This window comes from Pteropus vampyrus, unplaced genomic scaffold, assembly GCF_000151845.1.
Source record: "Pteropus vampyrus isolate Shadow unplaced genomic scaffold, Pvam_2.0 Scaffold217, whole genome shotgun sequence".
Lineage (NCBI taxonomy): Eukaryota > Metazoa > Chordata > Mammalia > Chiroptera > Pteropodidae > Pteropus > Pteropus vampyrus.
The window spans coordinates 3,903,062-3,911,984 of record NW_011888998.1 but is presented as its reverse complement, the minus strand read 5'-3'; the positions used below and the strand labels follow the sequence as shown (position 1 = coordinate 3,911,984).

The 8,923-nt window shown below is 36.2% G+C and overlaps 1 pseudogene; it reads left to right on the top strand.

Moving 5' to 3' along the window:
• The first annotated feature begins 7,609 nt into the window (after nt 1-7,609).
• Nucleotides 7,610-8,631, top strand: LOC105300754 (annotated as a pseudogene).
• Nucleotides 8,632-8,923: the final 292 nt, after the last annotated feature.

The following is an 8,923-nucleotide window of genomic DNA, read 5'->3' as shown; positions in this document are numbered from 1 at the left end:
AAAGAAAGAAAGAAAGAAAGAAAGAAAGAAAGAAAGAAAGAAAGAAAGAAAGAAAGAAAGAAAGAAAGAAAGAAAGAAAGAAAGAAAAAAAGAAAATCAGACCAAAAAAATGAAATAAAAGAGATAAAATTGGAAAGGAAGATGTAAAACTGTCATTATTTGCAGATGACCTAATACTATATATAGAGAACTCTAAAGATTCCACTAAAAAACTGTTAGAACTGATCAATAAATCAGTAAATTAGCAGAATACGAAATTAATATTCAGAAATCAGCTGTATTTTTATATACCAGTAATGAACTATCAGAAAGAGAAATTAAGAAAACAATTTCATTTATAATTACATAAAAAACATAGAAATAAATTTAAACAAGGAAGTAAGAGACCTGTACTTAGAAAACTATAAGGCATTGAAGAAAAATATTAAAGAAGATACAAATAAATGGAAGCATATATGGTGCTTATTAATATGAAGAAACATCATTAAAATGTCTATACTACTTAAAGCAATCTACGAATGCAATGCAATCCTTATCAAAATACCAATGGCATTTTTCATAGAACTAGAATAAATAACCCTAAAATTGATATAAAACTCCAGAACACCCCAAATAGACAAAGCAATCTTGAGAAAGAACAACAAAGTTGGAGTATCACAACACCTGATATCAAACTACACTACAGAGCTATAGTAATCTAAATTGTATGGTATTGGCATAAAAACAGACGTAGATCAATGGAACAGAAATTGAGAGCCCAGAAATAAATCTACAACTATATGTTCAGTTAATCTATGACAATGGAGGCAAGAATATACAATGGAGTAAAGACAGTCTCTTCAAAAAATGGTGTTTGGTAAACTGGACAGATACATATTAAAAAATGAAACTAGACAACTTTCTTATACAATGTACAAGAATAAACTCAAAATGGGTTAGAGTAACTCTTCTAGGTGTTCTCGGGAAACTTCTAGTAAGAAACATAGGCAGTAAACTCTTCGACATAGCCATGACTATTATTATTATTATTATTATTATTATTATTATTATTATTATTATCATTATTATTATTTTGGATGTGTATCCTCAGATAAGGGAAACTGTAGAAAAAAAATAAACAAATAGGACTACAATCTAATTTCGAAGTTTTTGCACAGCAAAGGAAACCATCAACGAAACAGAAAGAAACCTATTCTATGGGAGAAAACATTTACCAATGATACATCTGATAAGGGGTTAATATCCAAAATAAATTTAAAAACTCAGAGAACTTAACATCATTCTGATTAAAAAATGGGCTGACAACCTGATTAAACATTTTTTTGAAGAGGACATACAGATGGCAATGCATATATGAAAAGATATTCAATGTCATTAATCATCAGAGAAATGCAAATTAAAATCACAATGAGCTATCACTTCACATCTGTCAGAATGGCTTTCATCAATAGATCAACAAACAACAAGTGTTGGTGAGGATGTGGAGAAAAGAAAACCCTTATGCCCTATTGGTGAGATTGCAAATGGGTGCAAAAAATCAAAAATAGGATATGACCAAGCAATCTCCCTTCTAGGTATCCAACAAAGTCCAAAACACTAATTTGAAAAGACATATGCATCTATATGTTCATTGCAGCATTATTTACAATAGCCAAGATATGGAAGCAACCTAAGTGCCCATCAATAGATGAAAGAATAAAGAAGTGGTACATATACAAGAATAGACTCAAAATGGATTAAAGACTTAAATATAAGACCCCAAACCATAAAACTCCCAAAAGAAAACATAGACAGTAAATTCTCTGATATTACTAACAGGAATTTCCTTTTAGATATATCTCCCTAGACAAGGGAAACAAAAGAAAAAATAAACAAATGGGACTACATCAAACTAAAAAGGTTTTGTACAGCAAAGGAAACCTACAAAACAAAAAGACAACTGACTGGGAGAAGATATTTGCTAATGATACATCTGATAAGAAGTTAATATCCAAAATATATAAAGAACTCAAGCAACTCAACAACAACACAAAAAAAAATCCAATTAAAAAATGGGCAGAAGACCTGAACAAATACTTCTACAAAGAAGAAATACAGATGGCTAATAGACATATGAAAAAATGTTCAAGGTCGCGAAATGCAAATTAAAACCACAATGAGATATCACCTCACACCTGTCAGAATGGCTATCGTCAATAAATCAAAAAACTACAAGTGTTGGCAAGGATGTGGAGAAAAGGAAATCCTCATACATTGTTGGTGGGATTGAAAATTGGTACAGCCGCTATGGAAAACAGTGTGGAGGTTTCTCAAAAAATTAAAAATGGACATACCTTTTGACCTAGCGAGTGCATTTCTGGGTATTTAACCAAAGAAAACCAAAACAATAATTCGTAAAGATCTACGCATCCCAGTTTTCAAGGAAGCACAATTTACAATAGCCAAGATATGGAAGCAACCTAAATGCCCATTAACAGATGATTGAATAAAGAAGTTATGGTTCCTATATATAATGGAATATTACTCAGCCATTAAAAAATTGAAACCCTACCATTTGCAACAACGTAGATGGACCTAGAGGTTATTATGCTGAGTGAAATAAGTCAGACAGAAAAAGATAAATACCATATGATTTCACTTATATGTGGAATCTAAGGAACAAAAAGAACAAACTAATCAAAAACAGACACATAAATATAGAGGACAATTTGGTGATGGACAGAGGAGAGGCATGGGTTTAAGTCGCTGAGAGAATGGGGTGAAGAATTAAAGAAGTACTAATTAGTAGTTGATAGTTGGGCATGAGGATGGGGAGCATGGCAGAAGGAATGCAGTTAGCATTAATATGATGGCTAGGTGGAGGGTCAAGGGAGAGAGAGAACAATTGTGGGGATCGTTTCACGAACTATATAGATGTCTAACCAATGTACTATATACTTGAAACTAATTTAAATAAATAAATTTTTTTTAAAAACACACAAAAAAGAAGTGAAATATTAGTCATAAAAAATGAAATCTTACCATTTGCAACATGCATGAATCTATAGGGTATTACACTAAGTAAAATAAGTCAGAGAAAAACAAACACCATATGATTTCACTGATATGTGGATTCTAAAAAACAAAATAAAAGAAACAAACAAAACAGAAACAAACTCAGGTACAGAGATTATATTGATGGTTGCCAAATAGGAGGGGGGTTGGAGAATGAATTATGTGAGGAAAGATTTAAGAGGTATAAATTAATAGCTACAAAATAGTCATTGGGTTGTAAAGTATAACATAGGAAAAATATCGGTATTGTAATAACTATACGTGGTGTCAGATGGGCACTAGATTTATCGAGGTAACCACTTTGTAAGTTACATAAATTTCTAATCACTATGTTGTACACCTGAAAATAATATAATAATGTGTATGAATTGTAATTGAAGAATAAAAAATTATCTTTAAAAAATCAAAATGTAAAAGATCAAATTACCAAAACACATAGCTGGTGGAATCATTAATGTATTTTCATCTCCTCTGAAAAATACTCCATCCACTTTAGACTCTTTTTCAGATAAATGTACAGTAAGAATCATATTTTTTAAAAAAAACAGTCATTTTTAGTTTATAATTTCAATATCATGATTACTTTCCTTTCTCATGATTTGCAATTCCATTCTATTTCTAATTTCAAAAAGCTACATATTTAAATAGAGCTACCAGAAAAACTGTGAAGAAGGGACATTAACAAATAAGGCCCAGGATTAACTGGTTATTTAAACATCTTGATAAAAACTGCTGACCAGCTTTTTAGCTTCCTTTAGCTGCTCCTTAAAGGATTTCAGGCAGTTCTATTGAGGTTATACACTGGCTGTTCCCAATCAGTGATAAATATACTACGTATCTATCTCTAAGCTGTGGGTCTCTAGGTCCTTATGGCTTATGAGTCTTTTTCTAGCTTCTCTTGGGTAAATATTTGATGGCCTTGAAAGAGATTGTGTGACACTGAACCAAATTTCTAGCAACTATTTCATACTTGTCAGTCTCTCTCAGTTCACTTGGCTTGTCAAAGACACCACAATAAAATGCCTTGCTTCCAAGTATTCATTTCTCAGTAAGCTGGTTCTTAGAAAGGGAGCCTTTCTTACTTTTGAGATCTTGAAGAGATAGGCATAAACTGGGCACCAGAACTAGGAATTACTGAAATTCTCCTTACAGTTAACCTTGATAGATTTGATAACTGATTGTCATTCAACCTTTGGAAAGTCCCATTTTAGGCTAGCATTATGAAGGACAGACAAGGCTGGGTCTGCTGACTGTCTAAACGTTGGGAGAGAGAAAGAGAGGAGATGCAGGAATGACTCCAATGAAGTCTTTCTGATCTTCCTCAAGGAGAGGTTCTTTGTTTTTTCTATACAACACACAGTTATACCTTGGAGTCTGATGTGGACACACAGCAAAACTGCCATGTAGTACACATGCCATGTCCCCAGTTTCTGCTACATTCAAGTACCTGGAATGTGAGAGACACTCAATGAATATTTGTTGAAGGGATCAGTAAATGAATCGATCACAGTTTCAAATTGAAAAGTGCCTCAGGCAGAGATCCTTTAGCTCTTGCGGTACAGAGAACCTGAAGTGTGAGTGGCTTGCCTAATGAAGCTTCACCCTTAAATGTGATTGGGTTCTAAGGCCTTCTCTCCAATGATGGCCATGAGGCAAGAGCTCCTCTTCATCCACTCAGCAGAGCAAGACGATGTCTTGATGCAAAGACTTTGATCCTGTGGGAAACCCCAGACTGCCTGTGTATTGTTTATGTGATGGAATTGATGAGCTTCTTATTAAATGAGATCCTCAGACACCATAGTATTTGAATTTTGCTACTGCTACCTTGGGAACAATTATTGTAGCTTTGAGGAGAGGGACCCAAGAGTCCTGGAACACGAGAGAATGGTTCTTTCTGATGAACTGCAATCCAGACTTAAAGGGATAGAGTTATGGGGAGGTACAGGGAGCCTGGTGCTGTATTCTATCTGTTACTCCCAGATCTGACCAATTAGGGAAAGAGTTTAACCAAAAGAACCTAGTGGATTTAAAGTTTTTCTTCTAGTCCTCCCCTTCAGCAGATTCTCTGTGTGTCGTGTCTGCCACGACACAGCAGGAATGCTGGCAAGCGTGGTTCTATGTTCTCAAGTCTCACTCTCCTGAAGCCTACATGAGTCTTAGTCCTGTCTGGTGAGATATAAGTCATACTCCAGGATTCAGTGAAGCAGTCTAGAAGGAGCCTCATAGACCTTGCCTCAAAGTAGAGATCACCTCCTCATTTTCTTTTCTCTCCTGGGAATACTGTCAAGTGGGAAAACGAATGTACAGCGGTGCCACAAAACTTAGGAAATAAAATTTAAAAAAAAAAACATAAATATTGAAGAAAAAATATTGAAGAAAAAAAACACTCAGAAAAGGTTATCTGGGCATTAGCTTTAAAAATCTCAAGTAGAATTTTCAAAGAGCTTAATTGGTTAATTTGTCCCAAAATATAATTTTCAGGGTATCACACTGAGTGAGCCAGGAGAATTGGGAACATTGTCTAGTTCCTACCACTCTCTATCACAGTCCTAGTCTGTGGAGCTTGGAGACAAGAAATGGAACATCTGACTCTGGTTGGATGAATCTATTTCTCCTCCTTATACTAGAAAAAGCATATTACCTAAACATAGAAGTTTTCATCTTTTCCTTTTTTTCCTGCCCATATATCCACCAGAGTCCAAGAAGTTCTTAGTGAATGGCTGGCTAGAATTTCATGAGTGCAGGATCCAAAGTAGGAGTCCTGGACACAGGCATGCTTGTAGAATTGCTGCACTGAGAATACCTTACTCTTTTCAGTCAACATCCAGATTCTCCCTCCAATTTTGGGGATTCATACCCCTGCTTGAATATTGTGTTTCCTTCCCTGCTGTCTCTTTCCTTTAATTTCTCCAAAAGACAGAAAAAACATCCTCTAACATGTGGGCTGCTATACAAATGCTATCTAGATGAAGACTGACCACCTTCTAACCTTGAGTCAGACTTGGGAGAGAAGAGAAGATAAAATAACGACCCAACATATTCATATTTTTAAGACTATGCTCATCTTTATCAACAGTTACCATTTATTGATGGCATACTCTATGCCAGACCATCTACTAAATGCATTACAGGCATCTCCTCATATAATCCTTCCATCAGTCTTCAAGGTAGATATTAGTACCTCTTCATCTCACAGGAAAAAAAAAAAGCTGGGGTTAAAATGCGTTTCTAAGGTCATAAGTGAAGTAAGTGGACTTGGGGTTTGATCACAAAGATTTTTGGTTCCAGACAAACCCCACCCCATCTCTATACATTTTACAATCCAGAGTTGGAAAAGAAAAGGGAAATGAGGACTGAACTTTGTAATCATTAAAGATTAGAGAAATTAATGACAAGAACCATCCATGAATAAGAAAGAGAGAGGGAGGGAGGGTGTGAGAGAGAGAGAGAATAAATGTGTGTGTGTGTTGTGTGTTTGGGTGGGTCTGACATACAAGTAGGACCCAGGTCTATGGGGAATGAAGATGGGGAGGACAGTTAAAGGGAGAGAAGCAGAAACTTAATGTATTGTTTGTCTGCTATGTATCAAGGATTGTGCTTGGCTATTTACAAATAATAATTCATATAATCTTCATAGTAACATTATGAGTAGACGTTATTCTCTTCATTTTATAGATGAGAAATAGAAACAAGTGAAGTGGGCAAAGAAGATCAAGCATTCCACCACTTACACTGAGGTTAAAGCCAGAGATTTCTATAAAATTAAATATTTTGTTGTTTTTATCACTGTTTTCTTATAGTTACTGGTACTTCAAATCCCTAATAAGTTTTAGACTCTTTATTGTGCTTAACTAGAAACTGGCAAATAGTAGCAGAATCTACTTTCTACACAGAAAGAAGACTCAGGTATTAAAACAAGAGTTATTTGGAGAACATAGGAAAAAAGCAGGGCTGACAAGAGAGCTGGCTCTGGATCAAAAGATGTCCCCAGTCCACACACTAGTATCTCTTCAAGAAAAAAAAGAGATGTCTCCTACCACTGCCTTATTCCAGACATTAGTCATTTTAAATTTGACCCGTGAGAGGGGGCAGTGTTATGTACCTTAAATTTGACCCGTGAGAGAGGGCAGTGTTATGTACCTTGATTTACTAAGCCTTCTGTCCAGAACCAAAGCTGGCCTCTTACCTCCCAGAAGTGTGACTTATGTAGAGATCTGTCCCTAGTTTGAATCTTCCCTTTAGGAACATCCCTTTGCACTGGCTCTCTGACATATGATAGGCCAATGCTGGTCTAAAGTAGATGAGTTTTGATGGAGTTCCAGGACTGTGTACACTCAGTCTGGTGACTTCTCTGGTCTACATCTGCTTCTAGCCAAGTTTGATAGGTACTTCCACTACTTTTTTTACATATTTACATATTTACTCCCCCACCCCCATCTGTCTCTAATACCCAGAGGAACTTGAGAAGTCTTTTCAGCATTCGGCAGTGTCTAAATGCTGACAATTTCTGAAATGCAAAGCTATACACATTTTGAGTCCCTGTATATGGCTGAAGATGAACCTGGACCAGCCTACTGTTTCCAGCATGAATGTTCAACCTTCCTACTTTATATCTCTCAAACCCAAATTCTCCTCAGAGCCAAGATTCAATGTCATAGCATTCACAGAGTTTACCTTTGAGGCCTCTATTTTTGGATGGCAGTGCAGACTCATTCTCTTTTGGTCTTTTTGGTCTTGTACCTATAACCCTTGCCTGCAATGTTATCATCTTGACAGATATCTGCCTTAACTGTCAACTTTATACCCATATGCTACTTCCTGAGTGTGCTATCCATTTCTGAGACCTGTTATACAGTGGCTATTATCCCCGGAATGTTTTCCAGTATCCTCATTCCCCAACAAGGCAGCTCCATTTCAACTGTGCCACCTACTTCTTCTATCTCACTTTTGTTGTCAACAAGTACGTCCTGCTGATGGCCATGGGATATGATCACTACATAGCTATCTACAACCCCCTATGGTATTCAGTAATCATAGGCAAAAATACTTGTATACAACTGGCAAACATATCCTGAAGCATTGGCCTGAGCACAGCCAACATTCAAGTCTCTTCTGTGTTCAGCCTGCCCTTCTGTGATACCAACATCATCTCCTGCATTTTTTGTGACATCTGACCCTCAGTAAAGCTTTCCTGTGCTGACACTACCATAAAAAAATTTATCACTTTGTTCATCAATCTGTGTGTTCTTGGTCTGACTATGGTACTGATCTTTACCTCTTTTGTCCTGATTGTTACCACCATCCTCAAGATTACCTCTGCTGTATCTGCTCAGGGTTGGAAAAAGCCCTTTTCTGCTTGTGCCTCATACTTGACTGTGGGTCATTGTTCACTATGGCTGTACTTCCTTCATCTAATTAAAACCCAAATCCCCAAATTCCCTGCAGGATAGACTCATCTCTGTGAACTACACTGTCATCACTCCCCTACTAAACCCTGTTGTATATGGCCTGAGGAACGAAGAGGTCAAAGATGTCTTACTCAGAGCTTTGGGCAGAAAGCCCCTTGCTTATGTGTAGTCAATCCCAATGAGAATAAATTTTAAAGAGTTTGGTGAGGTGTCATAGGTAGCCAGTCAGATAAGAGATTGTATGAGGGCACCAGGTACCTGATCTGAGAAGCGTCTGAGAATGAAAATGATAGAGTGAAACAAAGAAGAAAAAGATTAATGAAAAATGAAATGGATAGATTTTCCAAGATTGATAGATGGGATTACAAAGCTTGGTGAAAATTGAATAAGATAATGTTAGACATTATTCCTTTTATCCTTGGCATAAGATATTGTAAACTAGCAGTGAGAGTAGGAAGAAT